Below are 20,420 nucleotides of genomic sequence, written 5' to 3' on the forward strand. Positions count from 1 at the left end.
AGCAACTTTACTTTCTACTTGTGGAGGATAAGATAAAATGTATGGAGTTAATATGGCTTCTTAAACTGCTGCAAAGAGTTTTAGTTTCAGTCAAAACTGAAAAAAGGAGAATAATATTGAGGCTGCAGAAATCCAGACAACCACTAATAGTCATTCAGACTTTTGCATCTCAGATATGGTATCCATAAGAAATTGTAATAACTTCCATATTCATACAAAGTAAGGTTTGCATGCTGATGGTTTGTATGCTGAACAAAGTAAGATTCATCACCCAATTAATAGCCTTCACAGTCCTAAAATATTCTTAAAGGAGCACCTAGAATTTATTGACTAGCCTTGAACCTTTAAGCACTGCATTTACATTACACTGAATTTGTATTTCACATCTATCAAAGCACTTCTAAAATTACTTGCTGTGGTTCAGAGAATATATGCATGATTAATCAAAGGGTTGATTTGGAAATAGAGAACTCTTCCTTATGCACATTATAAATAGTAATCACCCATATCCAAGCTAACAGAAAAGTATGCTGGTGTAAAATTTGTCTTCCAATTGCTGATAACTATCTACTATCAGTTTTGCCACAATACTGTAAAATGAAGCTATCTTTAGGAAGTGTGTGCAAGGCATCTCGAGGAAACAAATTGGTAGATTTTCCCTAGCTGTCAACTGTCCCATTGGCATACGCAGCAAAAGAAACTCTTGGGACATTATTTTACCAAGAGTATGACTTTACTGATAGATCAATACAAGCATAAAAGAAGCGAAGCTAGCTGTGAGGTTTTTGCATGAAAAACAGCATCTCCTCTTTTCCCCATTCAGGCCACCGATTGTCCATTGTCCATCAATCCAACACATTCTTTTTATTTTGGGAAGACAGTCTGCACCTTCGGAAGGTTCCCATTGTACAGCCTTGACATGTCAGGATTTTATCAGGCTGGAAATGGTTCACATAAATCCATCACCTCCCTCTCAGCTCCCAATACATTCCAAGATTCCCCTCCCCCTTCCCTTTTTGTTGTCAAGTTGCAAGTAGAAGTGTGTTATGAGTCAGCTTTCACATGCCGACCCTCCCAAAAAAGATAACCCTGAAAAAAATAAATGTACAAAATATTACACAACACGGAGTTCTCTACCCTACTATCCATTCTGGGTCGGTTTGGCTATTTGGCATGGAACTAGACTAATGAGTCTAGATGTCCTAATATCCTTTGCTGCCATCTACTCAGCATCTGCTAAAGGAGTCCTTTCCACAACACTAAATACTGCAACTTCCCTTTGCATTTTTGGGAGTGAAGAATTTCCTTGATTTCAAAGTATTCTTCTCTCACTAAGATAGGGGAAGGAGGTGGTTCAGTAGCACGTCTTAATGCTGAATCACAGAAAGGCTTCAAGAGGTTGCCGTGGAACACTGGGTGAATGTGCCTGGTGCTTTTTGGCAGTTTTAATCCCACTGTCACTGAATTGATGACCTGGAGAATTGGGAAAGGTTTTTTTACAAGGTTGCTTCAGGTTCAGAAACTTTGCAGATAGGTACACTCTGTCTCATACTCTATATTCCTTCTGAAGTGCCTTCTTGTCTGCTAGTCTCTTTTGTATGTCTCTCACCTTCTCTAAGGCTTTATGCACTGTGATTCAAGTGGCTTTTAAGGTATCCATTCACTCAGCCAATGATTCTGAAGATGGCGTTTCTTGAGGGAGCTCTGGCAAAGGTACAAACTCTATTCCAGTAACCATCCATAAAGGGGTAAACCCTGTGCTACAATGCACAGAGTTATTATATGCTACTTCTGCAAAAGACAGAAGCTTGATTCAATTGATCTGCTGGTAGTTCGCGTAACATCACAGGTATTGCTATAGAACCGAATTCATATATTAACAGACTCCAGTAGTGTGAGGATGATGGGTGGACCTAAGTCCCTGGGAGCTGTTCTAACCCAGCCTTCACGAGCCCCAAATCAACAGCCTAGTTGTGAGGAAAAAACCCTTTTTATTTAGAAAGGCAGGAATTCACGGTATTCACTGACAAAGCTCCAGATCACACATCCATAGGTGATTCACAAGCCACAACAGTCTCTGAGTTCCCTGCAGGAAGTCTCAATTAGCACTTCAATCCCAATACAAAAAGTCCTGACCAACCTGCTTAGTGGCAAGGAAATCTTGGTAAGGAATCTGCCAGAGGTAACTTTCTTCTGGAGCATGAATGGATGTCTCCAACACTCATGCCTCCCACACCCCTCCTCCTTATATCCCAGCCAGGGAGAAGCATGTTAACATTTCCTTCTTTTACTGGATATCTGGCCCTCAGTCCTGCGTTGCTCTCTTCTGTGCATATGCACATCTGGGACAGGGCCCAGTTCCTCCCCCTCGCTCATCTCAGGCCCTGAAAACAGCTGTCTCTCCATCTGAGTGTGAGCAGATGGGCCCTGCTCTGCATTTGCCTCTGAGACCTTCTGTTCCTCAGAGCCTTCCATCGGCTCCAATGGTAACCCAGGCATCCCCTCCATCTTATCTGACTCATCTGACTCAACTGGCAGCTCCATCAACTTTAGGAATTCCCACCAAAACTTTGATGTGAATTGTACTCCTTGGTCAAAGATAATCTGCTCCCAGATCCCATGCAATCAGTATCTGTGCAGCACAAATAGCCTAGCCGGGACTCAGGCTGAGGAATCCTAGGACACATCACAAAATGTGCCTGCTTGGGAAAAAGGTCAGTGATAATCCAGATTACAGTATTTTCAGCACTCTCGTAGCTTGATGATGAAGTCCATTGAGATCACTTCTCAGGGGTTAGCCACTGGCTGCAGCAGCCCTGGGGGCTTCCCAGGTAGCTGCTTCATTGAAGCACACATGGCGAAGAAGGCGGGGGCTTAGCAGTGAGAAGACGGATTTTCAGGCTATTCCTGAAATTCCTCTATTCCGAAGCATTTGGATGGTCCCTTTTTGGACCCAAGCTGTCCCAGAGAGACAGTGAAAGGTAGGAGGAGAGCCAGTGGCCCCAGAGACGTTCGCAAAGTCTCTGGGGACTTGGAAATTAACCTCCTTTGCCAGTGACTTCCGGATTAGCCATAAGGCTAACTGAAACTGCAGATAGCTCCAAAGAATGGCGAAAGTGTTTCCAGCTGGTAAGATGATTTTATTACTCAGAGAAAGACAGTCTGCCTAAAAATTCAAGCTAATTTAAATTAAAGAACAGAAGAATCTAGCGGCGATTTTGATCTCTTTATTGGTTTATGGATGGTGGTTATCCTACTTTTTAAATGTTTTAAATGCTATTTACACGGACAAAGGATAGATTACTCCAACATCTCCTCTGATCCTCTGCAAGCTGGCTGTAAACCAATTCACTATAATTTGGCTGCTTACAACTTGACATTTTATTGCTTGGCTGGATTGGTCTAAGATCTGATAAGATTGCACAGTTCCCAGCTTGTTTTTATTTGCAAATACCTCAGAGCTCTCAAGAAAAAATACTAACTGCGTACAAATATGGCGTCTATTCAAGCCTCTATTCAAATGATTTTTTCGGCACTACAGAAATTATCTGCCACACATGATAGAATTGAGAGAAAACTGGATTATCTGCTGTTTCTAGCAACAAAATACGAGGAAAAAAATGAGAAGGTTGAATATTTGAATGTTCTTCAAATACAAACTAAGGAGGTCAGAGATAAAGACTCTCAATTTGCTGATATTCGGGGCAACTGGTTTACCTCTGAGGGAGAAAAAGATGGAATGTTTGAAGGGGGAGCAGCCACACAGAAGATTTACTTCGAAAGACAGGGCACAGGAGGAGTGAGAAGCATTAAAGAATTTATACTTTATGAAATACCATTTGCAAAACTTTTGATACCACCACTGAGAATTAAAGACAAGCTGATAAAGGAAATAAAAGGAGGACGGCAGCATTATATGAGAGGCACCATAAGCAAAAAGGTGCAAAGATTTCTTCGTATGGACTTGCTCATAAAGAGGTTTGGAGAATTGGACCCACGAATGGCAACAGATTTAAGGCGGTTCTGTTACTGGAGAGTCACAGGCTGATAGATGGAAGAGTATAATTTAAAACTAGCTAAACCTAGTTAAATTCATTTGTAATAAATATAGTTGAATAATAATTGATAATGATAGTAATGTATATAATGTTGAGTTGCTATGATAAATAATAATTGGATATGAGAAGGGAAGGTTAGAAATATCTTTGGACTATATATAAAGGTTATTAATCACAATAATAATTATTATAAAAAATAAAATAAAACTATATACAGTTAAATCTTAACTAATATGGGGAAAATGCTATGATATACGATATAATTAAATAAAGAAAGGAGAATGATAATAAATTATATACATGGAGGATGAAATTTTTAGTATTAAATATTATGGATGTTTAGCTAAAACAGGATATGAGGATTTGATGTTAATGGAGGATTTTATAAATAAGTAAATGAAATGCCAATCTGTGGTTACGGATTAAATCTTTGGTATAGTTAAGGATGAAGGATGTTTAAACAACTGTAGTCAACTAAAAGTGGAGGTATGATGATGTTAATATGGTAAACATTTGAGTTAAGATATTTGAATTAATATGAATTAATGGAAGAGATGCACAAAAACTTGTTGTAACCAGCTGATATACTTTTTTATAACATATACTTGTGTTTTTTTTCTCTGTTTTGTTTTTTGTTCTTTTTTGTTTTGACTTTTTCCCCCCACTGTTGTGGGTATGTGTTGTTTATGTAACAAAAAAATAAAAAAAATGTATTAAAAAAATAAGAAGCACACATGGAGCCGCTGGCCACATATGCCTCTATGTCCTTCTTCATTTTTGGCCACCAAGACTGCCTTTTCACTAGGTGAAGAGTCTTTACAAATCCAAAATGCCTAGTGCCCTTGTGTCATGGCTCTGCTGTAGGACTAATGTTCTCTGGCTGACTAGGACTTACACTTTATTCCCTTTCCATGCCATGACAACCTTTGAGGACAGGTTGGTTCTGTGCTGCTGAAACCATTCACCTCCTACCAAGACATCCCTCGATGGCCACACTAAGTGTTTGGTTGATTGCAGAGGTGGTTCCCTCTGCTGCCTCCTAAGGGCTGGCTGTGAAGTGTTTGGATGGGATGATGGAGTTAACGTCTTCTTGGGCACTGTTATATTGTGCCATCAAGGAGAGATTATCTGCCAAAAGGTTTTTCCCTCCAGATAGGTAGAGGAGATTAATGTTGAAGCAGTTGAAGTATTGTGCCCATTGAACTTGCTTAGGAAATAATGTCCGAGGGGTCTTCAATGCTTCGAAGTTCTTATGGTCTGTTCACACTTCAAATGAGGTTTTACTGCCTTCTAGGAACTGCCTCCAGGTTAAGGGTCTATGACAACTGGAAGCTCAGGGCAGTCAGCAGGGGGCAGCCTTCTTGCCACTGCCAACTCTCCTCTGCCAATTCGGTGCTGCCATTTCTTTGCAGGACATCTCCACTGGAAAGTTGCTGCAGGGATAATTCCAAAGTCCATACAATCTAACTGTTGCATCATAAGTTACTAATTTACATTGTCAAATGCTTTCTGCTGGTCTAAAAAGATCAACACCATTTGTTTTTCTGAAAGTGTTTCATAATATTCCAGCGTATCTAAAATAAGTCTTACATTGTTTTTTAATTTGCCTTTTTGGTAGGAATCCATTTTGGTCTGGTAGAGTAAATTCATTTAAAATTTTTAAAGAGTCTCTGCCATTATTAATGCAAATATTTTGTAATCCGCATTAGTAATGATATTGGCCTATAATTCTTTACCTGTGTCAAATCTGAATCTTCTTTTGGAATTAAGGTAATATTTGCTTCTGTCCAAGTATTTGGTATTTTGGCCTCTAAGAGTACCTCATTATAAACCTCTAATATTGACAGGCTTAAGGTATCTTGTAATGTTTATAAGCTTCTGCTGGTAATCCATCTGGTCCTGGAGTTTTGTTTTATTTTTTTGCCTCTTTACCGTCATCATTATTTTTTCATTTAACATATCTTTAATGTCCCCAGACACTTTTGGTAGTTTAATTCTTTCCAATTATCTTTTCTTCCAAAAAATTTTTCTTTATCATATAATTTTTCATAAAATTCTTGAATTATTTTCTTTTTAATCTCATTTTGAAACTGTAAATTCCCTTTTGCATCTTGTAGTTTGCTTATCAGTTTCTTCCTCTTTTTCCTTTTTCAATTTATAGGCTAACCACCTTCCCAGTTTATTAGCATTTTCAAAGAAGTTTTGTTTTTCTCTTTTTATTTGTTGCACCAATCCTTCCTTTTCTGTAAAGTTCAGTTTATGTTTTATTATTTCCATCCAGTTTTTTAGAATTTTCCTTTGTGGATCTCTTTGTAATTCCAAATCAAGTTTTTTAAATTCTTTCCTCAATAACATTTGATGTTGTTTTAATTTCTTATTCTTTTTTGCTATATAAATTATAGCTAAACCTCTAATATATGCTTTAGCTGTGTTCTATATTTTTTGCAATGATGTATCTTCTTTCTTATTTTCTTTGAAGAAAAATTCCATTTCCTTTGCTGTTGCTTGTATAAATTACCGTATTTTTGGCGTATAAGACGCGCCTTTTTACTCCCAAAAAGAGGGTGAAAATCTGAGTGCATCTTATACTCCGAATATAGCCACCTGGGTCATCTGGAAAAGGGACAGGTGAAGCAGGCGCTGCAGAGATTGTGATGGCTGGAAAGGAGAGACGTTTTGCTTTCAAGGCTCCCACTCGGCTCGGCTCCCTGGAGGTCACGGTGGCCCCTCACATTGCTGGGGAGTGAAGTCATTGTGGCCATTGTCTCCCCTGAGCTGCCCACCGAATCTGTGAGGCACCTTTTGCTTGCAGGAGGAGGAGGAGGAGGGCAAGGGCGGAATATACCAAAGACTTTGAGTATACTGGGAAAGAAAGCCGAACTTGGAACCTGCCGAAAACTGCCACTTGAAAATCACACCTTTCTTTCCCAGTTACTCAAAAGCTTTGGTTTAAAGAGGTGTTGATATCAAAATATCTATTTTTTAACTTTTGTAATCATGTAAAAAAATCCTTTTTAGGGGGGAATTCAGTTCAATTATATTTATTGATCACATTTTGTTTTCCCTCTCCATCTACTTTTATTCTCCTAGTTGTTCTTGTCTGTCTCTCTTCTTTTGCCCTTGCTCCTTCTTGTTCTGTCTTTTCTGTTTCACCTTCTTCTCATTGTATATTTTCCTCTTCTACTGTTGATTCCTCCTATTCTTTATATTCCTGTTCTTCTCTTGTTTCTTTTCCCTCTGTTGCAGCAATATAGTTATCATAAAATTCCATTGCCTTATCTATCAAATCTAATCTATATCTTTTGCCATTCCAATTGACTAAAACTCCCTCTGGGATCAGCCATCTGAAATTAACTTCTCTTTTAATAAGTTTAATGGTCAAGAATTGATATTGTTTTTGTTTATCTCTAACCCTCCTAGGGATCTGTTTCAGAACCATGATTTCTTTCCCTCTATATTGTAATGGGTTGTCTCTTACCTTTCTCAATATTTCATCTTCTCTTATTGGTTTTTTCACAAATCTCACATGTACTTCCCTAGGGACCATGTGTTACCTTACATAGCTTGAGTTAATTCTAAATATTTCATCTATCTCCCCCTCCATTGCTTGCTTCCCTATCTCTAGGGCACCTGCTTGCAGCTCTATAATGAAATCTTCTTTATCCTGATATATATTGTGAAATCTTAAGAAGTGTGCTGTCTTTTCCATTCTGAGCATTATGATTGTATTCTCCAGGTCTGTATTTGCTGTGTCAATGTTTTATTTACTTCTTCAATTTTTTTTCCTGTTTCTTCTGATTGGTCCTCTGTTTTCTGAATTCTTTGTTCATTTTTTGTTATCATTTGCTGGAAATTTCCTAATCTCACATCCATATTGTGGATCTGTCCCTTCATCTCCTCCCAATTGTTTTTCATTTCATTATGGTTTCTTTTTGTTTCCTCTTTGTGTGAGGTAATAGCCCCCTGAATTGATTGTAATACAGATTGTATTACTTTTTGAAAAACATTTGTGTTTTTTGTAACATTGTTTCTATTGATCTCTGATTTGATGGGCTAGATGCTGCAGATGTAGGTGTGGAAGACACTTTTTTCTAATTTTAGTTAAGTTTGGAGCGCTCATTTTTTTGTTCCAGTCTTCTTTTTTTCTTTTTTTCTTCAACCTACTATTCCCATAATGCCTTTTATCTTCTACAATTAATCTACAATCAATTTTATAGTCAATACAACCATATAATAACATGCAAATCACATATATCATTCAATTACACGATCAATACACTTTTGCAATTTGTCTCTAATGTTGTTTCAGCTTTATATATATTCCAGTATTGAATCTACTAAAAAAGGAAGTTCAAAATCAGTTTCCTAATCCATCTTCTCCAATATCTCATTTAAAATATGTATATTGCTTCACTCTTGTTCTCACCCCTGAAATTGTTATGTCAAATGATGATTGTAATCCAAGATGCCCCACCAAACTCCTCAATATCCAAATAGCCCCAAAAGCCAAAAAGTCAGTTCCTTCAGTTGCTAAGCAGTTCCATGAGTCAGACAATATTTATAATCCAAAAGATTCTATAAGTTCCAAAGCATATTGCCAATCTCCAAACAAAGAATAAATGATCTTGCAGGTGTCGCTTACCTATTCCAATTTCCAAGTTCACTCCAGCCTGTGTACTATCTCCTTTTCAGCACTAGATGTCATTCCAGCTCAATCTTCCAGCATTTAGAATGAAAGCTTAGCTTTTTCTTTATTCCTTCAAAAGTAGTCTTAGTTATGAAATTAGTTTATAAATTGCTTTCTTGCTCCAGTCCAATCCTATTCTTTATATTTAACATTCTTAATATTATTTCATTTAATATCCCCCCCCGGTATCTGTCTCTTTAAGTGTTTGAATCACCGCTTCCTTTTAAAGGAGGGAATAAAAGTCCCTTCCTCTCACATCTAAAGAGTTCCTTCACTTCAAAAGTTATCTTTTTTCCAGGAATAAGTCTCCAATAGGATAAAATCTCATCTAGTTCCGGCATATTGACCACCGTTTGCTGATCATGCTTTTCTTTCTCAGCTGTCACAGCTTCAGGCAGACCACAAGTATAGCTGTCCTTTCCTCCATTTGTCTAGACAGTGCCCTTGGATGGAACAGGAAGACTGCCATCCCCCCATGATCAACAAGGGATCCCTACTTCCTTCATCACCCCTCCAGGTTGACTTAGACCCTTTGGGGCCCCCAGAGAAATCAACTGGGCTTAGTAGAGACCTGCTTTTCCCCAGCAGTCTTGCCACAACATCAAACCAAAAGTCCCCAAACATTTTTTTCATAAATGCTATTGTGAAGCCAAAAATTTCCCATTGAAAAAACTGTGATTTCCTTGTTTGTTTCTCAAACACATAATTTTTAATTTGTCTCTGTTCAATTTAATTTTCTTATTTTTACCTTATTTCTTTAAGCTCTCAAGATCGTTCATAAGGTTATTTCTGTCTTCTGGATTGTTAGATACAGGTGAAACTCGAAAAATTAGAATATCGTGCAAAAGTTCACTTATTTCATTAATGCAACTTAAAAGGTGAAATTAATATATGAGAAAGACTCATTACATGCAAAGCAAGATAGTTCAAGTCGTGATTTGTCATAATTGTGATGATTGTGGTTTACAGCTCATGAAAACCACAATATCAGAAAATTAGAATATTGGGAAAAGGTGCAATATTCTAGGCTCAAAGTGTCCCACTCTAATCAGCTGATTAAGCCATAACACCTGCAAAGGATTCCTGAGTCTTTAAATGGTCTCTCAGTCTGGTTCAGTAGGAATCACAATCATGGGAAAGACTGCTGACCTGACAGTTGTGCAGAAAACCATCATTGACATGCTCCATAAGAAGGGAAAGCCTCAAAAGGTAATTGCAAAAGAAGTTGGATGTTCCCAAAGTGCTGTCTCAAAGCACATTAATAGAAAGTTATGTGGAAGGCAAAAGTGTGGAAGAAAAAGGGGCACAAGGAGCAGGGATGACCGCAGCCTGCAGAGGATTGTCAGGAAAAGGCCATTCAAAAATGTTGGGGACTTTCACAAGGAGTGGACTGAGGCTGGAGTCAGTGCATCAAGAGCCACCACACACAGATGGATCCTGGACATGGGCTTCAAATGTCGTACTCCTCTTGTCAAGCCGCTCCTGAACAACAAACAATGTCAGAAGTGTCTTACCTGGGCTAAAGAAAAACAGACCTGATCTGTTGCTCAGTGGTCCAAAGTCCTCTTTTCTGATGAGAGCAACTTTTGCATCTCATTTGGAAACCAAGGACTCAGAGTATGGAGGAAGAATGGAGAGGCACAAACTGCAAGATGCTTGAAGTCCAGTGTGAAGTTTCCACAGTCTGTGTTGATTTGGGGAGCCATGTCATCTCCTGGTGTTGGTCCACTGTGCTTCATTAAGTTCAGGGTCAATGAAGCTGTCTACCAGGAGATTTTGGAGCACTTCATGCTTCCTTCCACAGATGAGCTTAATGGGGATGCTGACTTCATTTTCCAGCAGGACTTGGCACCTGCCCACACTGCCAAAAGCACCAAAACCTGGTTCAATGACCGTGGGATTACTGTGCTTGATTGGCCAGCAAACTCACCTGACCTGAACCCCATAGAGAATCTATGGGGCATTGCCAAAAGAAAGATGAGAGACATGAGACCGAAAAATGCAGAAGAGCTGGAGGCTGCTATTGAAGCATCCTGGTCTTCCATAACACCTCAGCAGTGCCACAGGCTGATAGCTTCCATGCCATGCCGCATTGAGGCAGTAATTGCTGCAAAAGGGGCTCAAACCAAGTACTGAGTACATATGCATGCTTATACTTTTCAGAGGTCCAATATTGTTCTATGTACAATCCTTGTTTTATTGATTGCATGTAATATTCTAATTTTCTGAAATTGTGGATTTGGGGTTTTAATGAGCTATAAGCCATAATCATCACAATTATGACAAATCACAGCTTGAACTATTTTGCTTTGCATGTAATGAGTCTATCTCATATATTAGTTTCACCTTTTAAGTTGCATTACTGAAATAAACAAACTTTTGCACGATATTCTAATTTTTTGAATTTCATCTTTATACCAGCCTATTTTGTGTCATCTTCAAAATTGAGAAATATTTTCTGCAGCTTTTCATCTGAATCATGAATCCAAGTATTGAATAGTACAGGACCCAGAAAGGAACAATACTTTCCTGTTGTGGCCCAGCAGGATCCAGTTGAGCTGCTGATGGACTCGGATAGTGAGGAACCATATGAGTATGCCATGGAAGATGTGGAGGATCCTGTGCAGGGTTCAGACTCAGAGTTGGGATCAGAGAGGCTGGTTAGCCACCAGGAGGCACCTGAGGCATGGAGCAGTGGGGAAGATCAAAGGCAGTTTGTCCCTGATGCTCGATTGAGGAGGGCTGAGAAACGCAAGCAGCAACTCCGTAGGCAGTCTCATAAAAGATAATTACACCCAGGTGGTTGTGAATGGGCCCCTCCCAAGAGGGTTTATAAGTGAGGCGTTGGGAGGGGACATTTGCAGGAAACAACCGTTCAAACTAGTATTGAAGAAATCTGTCTGTATTCTAGCCATGTCATGTGGATTATCTGCGTTGCTTCATTTGAACTTTCTGGGTTGCTGCCAACCTATTATCTTGAACGTGAGTTGCCTGGGCCCTCAGCCAAAGGATTTGTTATCACATTAATTAAATAGTGGCAAACAGCCGAGCCTGTGTTATGGTTTAGTCACAGGCCAGGGGCGGGGGGGGGGTCAGAACAGTTTGTTTCCTGCCTAAACAAAAAAAAATTACATTAAGCCACCATGGAATAGCTCCGTGCCGAAAACACTCAACTTGCACAGCAGGTAACCTTGCTGGCTGGCCAGATAGCTCAGCTTCAAGGGCATGCTACACCCCCCCCACCCGCCCGCCTCAGACGAAATATCCAGTTGCCGTGCCGGATAAGTTTGACGGCAACCAAGCTATATTTCCAGCTTTCTTGGGACAATGCCAGCTCTTTATCAGTCTGAGAGTGGAGGACTTTCCCACTGACCGGGCTAAAGTGGGGTTTATCATCAGCTTACTCTCTGGCTCCGCAGCTCGTTGGGCGACTCCTTTGTTGGCTCAGGCTAATCCTCTGCTGGATGATTTCAGGGGGTTTTGCGATCACCTCAGACTCATGTATGAAGACCCCATTAAGGAGGAAACAGCCACCAGACATCTCAAGACACTGAAGCAGGGCTGGGGCTCCTTGCAGGACTATGTCAGTGAATTCTGGCTCCTTAGCCAAGATTCGGCCTGGAATGAGGCAGCCCTCATGGACACTTTTCAAGATGGGCTGTTGGACAACCTGCAGGATGAGCTGGTACAGGTGGACAGGCCACCGACATTCAACGCACTGATCCACCTGTGCCTCTGAATAGACGCCCAGTTGCAGAGGCGGGGGCATCACCGCGTGTCCCAGGAGTCCAGAGATGTGCCAATCCCGCAGGAGACCTTAGCTCCACGGGAAGAGCCCATGGACTTGGGTGCTGCCAAACCCTGCTTGTCGCGAACTGAGATGGACAGACAGCATGCAGGCGGGTTGTGCTTTTATTGCAGGGAACTTGGACACTTGGCAGCAGTTTTCCCCAAGAAGAGTAGGGGGGCTGTGAGATCTGGGTCTCCCCCTCAGCTCCAGAACAACTTGTCGGGAAATGGGCAGAGCCTGATCTGAGGGAGATCTTAGGTCGGGCACACACTGAGACAGAGATTGATGACCCGCCCCGGCACTTGCATTCTCCTGTCTGGTAGTCTGGCGGGGATTCCGGCCCATGCCCTGGTCGATTCCGGGGCTACCATGAACTTCATGGATGAGGCGTTTGTGACTAAGTATGTCGTCCCTCTGTGTCCGGTGGACCCACTGATGCTGGTCGAGACCATTGATGGCCGGGTGCTTCTGTCTAGGCCTATCAAGGCTGCCACGCAGCCCTTGCGACTGGTCATCGGGGATCACCAGGAGGCCATCCAGTTTTACATTGCCTTGGGCCTGCACTTCCCCAAGGTTCTGGGCTTGGCCTGGCTGCGGGCACACGACCCCCAGATTTATTGGTCCCAGAACATGGTCATGTTCCCATCCCTGCAATGTGTCAACCACACCCATCACATCTGTGCAGGCCAGGTGCTGAGTTCGCCAGGCTGTCCTTGCCACCGGACTTGGCAGAGTTTGTGGATGTCTACAGTGAGCAGGAGGCGGACCAATTGCCGCTGCACCGGCCTTATGACTGCCCCATTGACTTGGTACCAGCAAAGCTTCCTGTGGGTTGCTTTTACTCCATGTCCGAGCCAGAGTTGGCTGCATTGCAGGACTTTCTGGACAAGAACCTTGCCTAGGGTTTTATCCGGCCCTCGTCTTCGCCACTGTCTGTGTCTCAGGTGATGTATGGTGCATGCTACCTTTGGTGTTGGGATCTGACTGCAAGTGTCTGGTAGGGCATCCCATTCTAGTAATGTTGGCAGTGAGAACCAGGAGCTCCCGTCTAGTGATTCTATGTAGAGACCTGTGACTTTCCTCCCCACGGTGTGCTGGGGTCCAGTGCAAGTTGATTTTGTGAAGTGTATCTCCTGGGATGTCAAAGAGGTTGAAGAATGCTGACCTGACTAATGAGCGATTGCTTTGCATGTCCAGCATTACTTTGCATGTCCAGCATCTTTACAGCTTCTTCTGGGCACCCATCGGGGTAGATTCTCACTAAGCAAATTGGTTGGCATGAGTGAGGGAATGGTGAGTCACCACATAATGATGTGCAGTTGACACTCATGGCCGCCTTTGTGTTAGCTTGGGTACCACATTGAGGCTCCTTGGCTGAATGAGGGTTAGGATTGTCTGTTGTGGCGACTCAGACTGTGGATGCAAGGCACCAGGGTGTTTGTCACTTTTGCACAGGTGACATTGCACCTTAGCTGTACAGGCTTTGACCATGTGTTCCATAGACTCACAGCACTCTGTACTACCCGATCAAAGCCTTCTTTTCATCCAGGGGCTTCTTTCTGAATTCTTTGCACTTGTTCAGAGCATGTGAGGACTTGATGAGTGGACATATCAAGTCTTTCTTTGCTTTCAGAGGTTGATGTTGAACTTTATTTGACAGTTGCACATCTGAGCTCTTCATGGGCAAAATAGCAACTTCTGTTTTGTGAACAGACACAAAGGTTTTTCCTTTAGTATTTTGCCAGATTTCTGAACAGGTTTTTTGGCAGCTGGGGATCATTTTTCTCTAAAGCCTTGGTTTCGAGAGTCATTGCATAGCTTCGTTTGGTGGCCAACAAATTCTTCAAGAGCAGTGAAGGGAGGGTCTCTGTCTAGATTGTTTGCCCTGTAAGCATCAGATAGTTTGATCCATTCTTTGATTAGCTGTCCTGGTAGCTTTCAAACGATAGGCCTCTGCATTCTGTACTGGTCAAGTCCTGTCAAGGGGGATCCTATTGAGCTGCCCGTAGTTGCTTAAGGAAGGTAGAGAACATCCATAACTTGTCAGGGTCATTTAGACTGATGTCAGGGAAATTGTTGACCTGGTCCAAGAGTGTGGACTCCGTCAACATAGATGTGCCATACCATTGATTGAGTACTTCCCAAGCTTCTTTGACTGGATCACCTAGATAAGCTGAGTAGATTTGTTTTACTAATTGTGCAGAATTTGGTCCTAGCCAAGCTATCATATGTATGAGCTCCTTGATAGGCCGCAACCCTTCATCATGAGCAGTATGTGAGAAGATGCTTCCATAGCAAATATTCTCTGCCTGGCCTGTCAGAGAACTTCTGTGCTCCGCTAGATGCTAAGTCCACCAGGGGCCTCCCATGGGTCCTGACCAGCATAGACTCTAGAATCAGGGGTGGGTGACGAGGGTAGCTGGTATTTTTCTGCAGAAAACTTCATGACAATTTCATCTTGCCATGGTGAAAACAATAGTTGTCCTTGTTTCTGCTTGAGTTGCCTTGAAAGCCTGGCGAGAATTCTCTGGCCTTGGAATCGAGCTTGGAGGTTGCTGCTTCTTGTGTGTCTACCTGCTGAGAAGCCTTCGCTGCTGCTGATGGGCTGACTTGATCACGTCTTGTGTCCTGGTTTGTTGGGATAGGTTCTTTAGATCTGAGAAGGGGGTCTTGTGGTGTGGTTCTGACAATGTCAGAATTCTGATTAATTTGTAGACCTAGTAGTTGCAATTCTCTTCTTCACCCCCTCTGTAGTGAATAGTGGTCATCCACATAGGCTTTGACATGCTTGTGCAAGTTCTCCTTTTCCAACTTTCCAGAATTAAGTTAAGGGAAATGCTGTCAACCTTCACCTGTAAAGCGTTGGTCCATGCTATTTTTACTATAGCCTCCCGTTTGCACTGAAGAAACTTGAGGCTGGCCTGAGCTCTGCCATTTCTTCTTTTCCCTTTGCCACATGAAGAACCATGGCAGCCATCTCTTCCTTGTGCAGTTGCTCTTCTTTTGCCACATCTAAAGCTGAAATGGCCACCGCAGCCTTGTGGTGGTGCGTCTTCAGCTCAGGCAGCTAGATATTCTCCTCTTCAGACCCTGACATTTGACTGTGATAAGAAAATTGTTGCAAGATACTGGTACCCACCCGAGACCGGGTTGGCTTTGGGTGAAGGGATGAGGCTTTCCTAGAGATGTAGGAGGAGGGTACACTTGACCGGTGAGATGGTGCTTGCATATGATGAGATACTTTGGATGGCCTTCTTGCCCAGTGTGTCCTTGGTATGAGAGGAAGAGACTTTCTTAGGAGAGTGAAAGAAAGCTGCATGTGATCTCTGGGATGGCGCATGCAAACGATGGGACACTTCGGTTTCAACCTGGTTGCCCACTGTAGTCTCCACCTGAAGATTGGTTTGGATAAGGTCTTTGCTGCTTTGAAAATGCTTATTACACCTTTTGTTTAACGCCTGGAGGTGTTGCAGGTCCCTCTGAAGATTTGTGTCTCTTAGTAGCGACTGGGTGTCAATGAGATGATGTTCATAAACTGTCCATTGCATGAAGAGCTCATCCATGTCATTAGCCAATGAACAGAAGTGTTTAGGGGGTAACCCATATTTGGGTTTGTCACAGAGTCACTGCAACATCTTCCAGGATTTCTCATGGCATTGATAGAGCCTGTCCCATTTCTCCAACAGGCTCGACCACTTGGCCCCAGTAGGCTTTCTATGCTGCCTCAGGTTGTAGGTTGTCTGAGGTGCCTCTGCCTTTTCTGAGAGTTGGCCATCCAATTCTGAGTTTTGGATAACAGATTCCAAGTTTGTGTCAAGGTTAGGTGGGGGGGGTTGGCATTTCTGACCCATCTGCCATGACTGGAGAAGATTCCATGACTTAGGATTAGTACAAGTAATTTCCTGAATGTATTAGGAATTTTCAGTGCAATTCACTTTTTGGGCACTAGGCTGTATTGCAAGTTTTAGGAAATGTCAGTGCAGTTCACTTTCTGGACACTAGGGTGTGTTGCAAGCTTTAGGAGGTATTGATGCAATTCATTTTTTGGGGTGTGCTGAATGCACTTGGCTTGAATACTGGCTTGTGGTTTGCAGATGAGCCACCAGAGGATGCTGCATGTGACTAATGTTTGGAGTAACTGACTTTGGGTGCTTTTCCTTGTTGAGTTTTGTAAAGCTAGCTCTCCAGTTTTGGGTTCGCTAAGGGCCTTTTTCTGCGAACTTGGGTTCCCGTTTTTGACTGTATTAGCTTCATTCTCTTAAAGGGATTTTGCCTTTCCAATTCTCCTTAAGCAATAATCACAAAAGCAGTCTGATTATACTTTAATCCTTTGGCTGAATTGCATTCCCGTTTGCTCCATGACCATTTCACTGTCCAATGATTTTTGCACATACCAAGTAAACTGGTGCTGGGCTGGTTGAGAACTCTCTCCCTTCCTGGTTGTCATGGCAACCTCTTAATTAAGTTCAAAGGATCCACTTGGCCAGGGTCAGATTCTCAGATAATAATCTAGGCTAGCAGATTGCCTTTCTTAAGCAAATTATGTTTCCATGGAGACCTTTCCATGAGGCTTTTACAATAAGTTAAGCAGTAAGGCTTTCTTTTACATGGCAAAGAGAGGGAATCAAAATCCTCCTCTTTGATTTACTGAAACAGGGTTTTTCTTGTTTGTTTCAAGACAAGGATGCAAACATGCATTGAAGAGATAGATGAAAGGTTACGAAGAGACCATGTGCAGCACACTGCCATGACTCAGTAACTGTTTACCTCAAATGTCTATGACCTAATTAACACCACCAGGCAGTACCCGGAACTATCTAGATATGTGAGAATCTACGCTGGCTGGGATGTTCTTAGAGATTGACAAGGAGAATACACCAATAACAATGCTGTTGCTATATATCCTCTTTGCTGCTTGTTAAAACTGTATAAAAAGCGATAAACTCTGCAAAGACAGACAGACATTTTGGATACACTGCTATGACTGGTTTCTGAATCCATTATCTGGTGCCCGAAGCAGGACATCCTCCAGGTGAAGCAACAGCCAACATATTTACCTTTGTCTGGAATAGACCCCAAAGTGCATCCTTGTCCTCAGAGACCCCTCAGTGGTAAGTGTGGGTTGCAATCTATCTCAACAACAGCAACAACATGTACAGTAACTTTGATTCCTGTTACAAAAGTCAGGTGTTACAGCACCTGAGGTGGACATAAGGAAGCTGGTTGGGGACATAGGGAAACATTGTCCCTGGTATCTGGAGCGTGGGACGCTCCATTAGTGGGATTGGACAAAGATAGGGCATACTTTACATCTTGAACCCCAGGCTCCAGGACAGATATTACATCTATGGTTTCAGTGCTGTCATGCAGTGGAAAAATTTGGCTCTGATGCTTTGGCAGGAAAACAATTGACCACAAAACCTCCGCCTGATTACGATCAAATAAAAATTATTCCCCCAAAATCATCTTCAATTGGACCTTCAGCTCCTCATGAAGAGGTTAATTCTTCTGCTTCTCTACAGCCATTGTACACCCCCAAGAGGCAAATTTTAGAGGAACAATTAGCAAGGGGGGGATATAGAAGAAACTGCTGATATGTTGTCTGTTTGTTCACCTAATTTGATTCCCCAACAACATGAGGTAATGGTAATTGACTTAAAGGATTGTTTTTTTCTCTATTCCCCTCTGCCCCATGACCAGGAAAAGTTTGCATTTACTGTGCCTGCAGTGAATCATTCAAAACTTAATAAATGTTATCACTGGACTGTCTTGCCACAGGCCATGTGTCAGCCTCTGTTTTGCTGCTTGCTTTTCGACTGCCATTGAAACGGGGAGGGGGGGTCATGGTATTTGGGTGTGGAAAATATTCTGTGCAGGAGTGACTGTAAGAAGGGAGCCATCTACTGCACATGTGGCAGAGAAAGGAGTTTTCCGCCAAAGCCAACTGTCCGGCATACCAACCTGATGATGATTTTTGAAGATGTCTCCCACATGACACCTGTGGAGTAATTGGATTGGACTATGGGATGGGGTTACCAAGGGGAGGGGAATGGGTCACATATTATATCTATGATTACGCGCGCTTTTGCCTCAGATCCTGCTTTGCTTAGCTACTATCTACTTATAACCAGTAAAAGTACTGTCAGCCTCTGCTTCGCTGCTGCTTTTCGGCTGCCATTGAAACGGGGAGGGGGGCATGGTATTTGGGAAGGGAATCTCACCATCTCTTTGCGCATGTGGAAGGGAGGGAGTTTCCTGCCAAGGCCAACTGTCCAGCATTCCATCCTGATGATGATTTTTGAAGATGTCTCCCACCTGACAATTGGGTGAAATATGATTGGACTATGGACTGAGGTACCAAGGGGAGGGGATTGAATCTTGTATTGATATCTATTGCTTTTGCGCCTTTTTATTCAGATTCAGCTTTGCTTTGCTTCTTTTTGTTTGTAGCCAGTAAAAGTACACTTAATTCTGAAATATGGAGTTGGGTGGTTTCTTTCTTGGTTATTAAATGAAGGGGCAGTGACAAGTACTCTTAATTCTGCAAAATGGAGTTGAGTGGTTTCTTTCTTGATTACTGAGTGAAGCAGCTGACAATAAGCAGGATCTCTTCTCACACCCATCCCAGAGCTGACACCTTCCAAGGGGGGTGCGGCCAAAACCCAAAAGATGTCCCACCAAGGCAGTGATCAAGAAGAGGACATGGGAGCAGCTGCATCCTCCTGCCCTTTAGAGATGGAGTGAATGGCTGGCCTGCACTTGGAAGAACGATCTGTTTGGCCCAGATGGACATGGGGAGTGGGACAGAAAGATGACCCTGAAGAACCTCTGGCTGGAGTTACTATGAGGAGACCAAGATGACCAGTGGCTGACTGGTGTGAAGCCGAAGAGGAGAACCTTATGATGTCCCAGGCGATGAAGCTCTTTGAAGGGGCTTGGGAGAGGTGCTGGGCCCGTGAGACTGGAGTAGAGAGGGAAGCCGATCTCCATGAAACAGACAAGTATGCAGAGGCTTTTTTTGACCCGAGGGAAGCTGGGGGGGGGGGTGGGCTGAGGTTGGTACTGAGCAAGATGACCCAGCTCCGACCCCAGTTGCTGCAGTTAGAAACATCCCAAGAGGAGGAGGGACGCCCCGCAGACGCCAGATGGCTAAAGTCAGGAATGGGTCACATAATGATATCTATGATTACACGTGGTTTTGCCTCAGATCCTGCTTTCCTTAGCTACTATCTATTTATAACCAGTAAAAGTACTCTTAATTCTGCAAAATGGAGTTGAGTGGTTTCTTTCTTGGTTACTGAGAGAAGCAGCCCTGACAGCATGTTAAATAGTCCTACTTTATGTCAGCTTTACGTTGCTGCAACATTAAATCCTTTTCGCAAGCATCATGCATTGGCTTTGGTATATCATTATATGGATGATATTTTAATTGGCGCCCCAAAGATACAACCTAATTGATTTTCAGAAATACAAAATGATTTAGGTATCTATAGATTGCAGATTGCCCTGGAAAAAATACAACTGCACTCTCCCTATCTTTATTTGGGGAATAAAATGTTGCAATCTTTTTCTGCTCTGGTTTTTCCTCGCTTAAACTTACCCAAACTTATTTTCCTGATTGATTTACAGCAGTTGCTGGGTACCTTTAATTGGGTTCGTCCATATTTTTCCTTGCCGACACATTCACTGAGCCCCTTATTTGATTTATTGACCAAAGGAAAACAACTTGGAGATTATATTGGGGTTCCCTCTGCAGTGTTTGCCACAGTTGAAAAAATCAATGATATTTTGAGCACTCAATTTGTGGATTGTATTCCTCATAGAGACTGTCAATTAACTCTTTTGGTGTTTCCTACTAGTAAGCTGTCTACGGGAGTATTAGCTA

The 20,420-nt window shown here is 42.3% G+C and overlaps 1 protein-coding gene across 1 annotated transcript in view; it reads right to left on the reverse strand.

The window, feature by feature from the left end:
• The window catches only part of SMPX (small muscle protein X-linked), a 53,853-nt gene that overhangs the window by 17,721 nt on the left and 15,712 nt on the right, over window positions 1-20,420 (reverse strand). The gene's annotated exons all lie outside the window — the stretch shown is intronic.

The sequence above is a fragment of the Thamnophis sirtalis genome, unplaced genomic scaffold (assembly GCF_051295495.1).
Source record: "Thamnophis sirtalis isolate CommonGarterSnake01/CBP01778 unplaced genomic scaffold, rThaSir2_p1.2 scaffold_12, whole genome shotgun sequence".
Classification (NCBI taxonomy): Eukaryota; Metazoa; Chordata; class Lepidosauria; order Squamata; family Natricidae; genus Thamnophis; species Thamnophis sirtalis.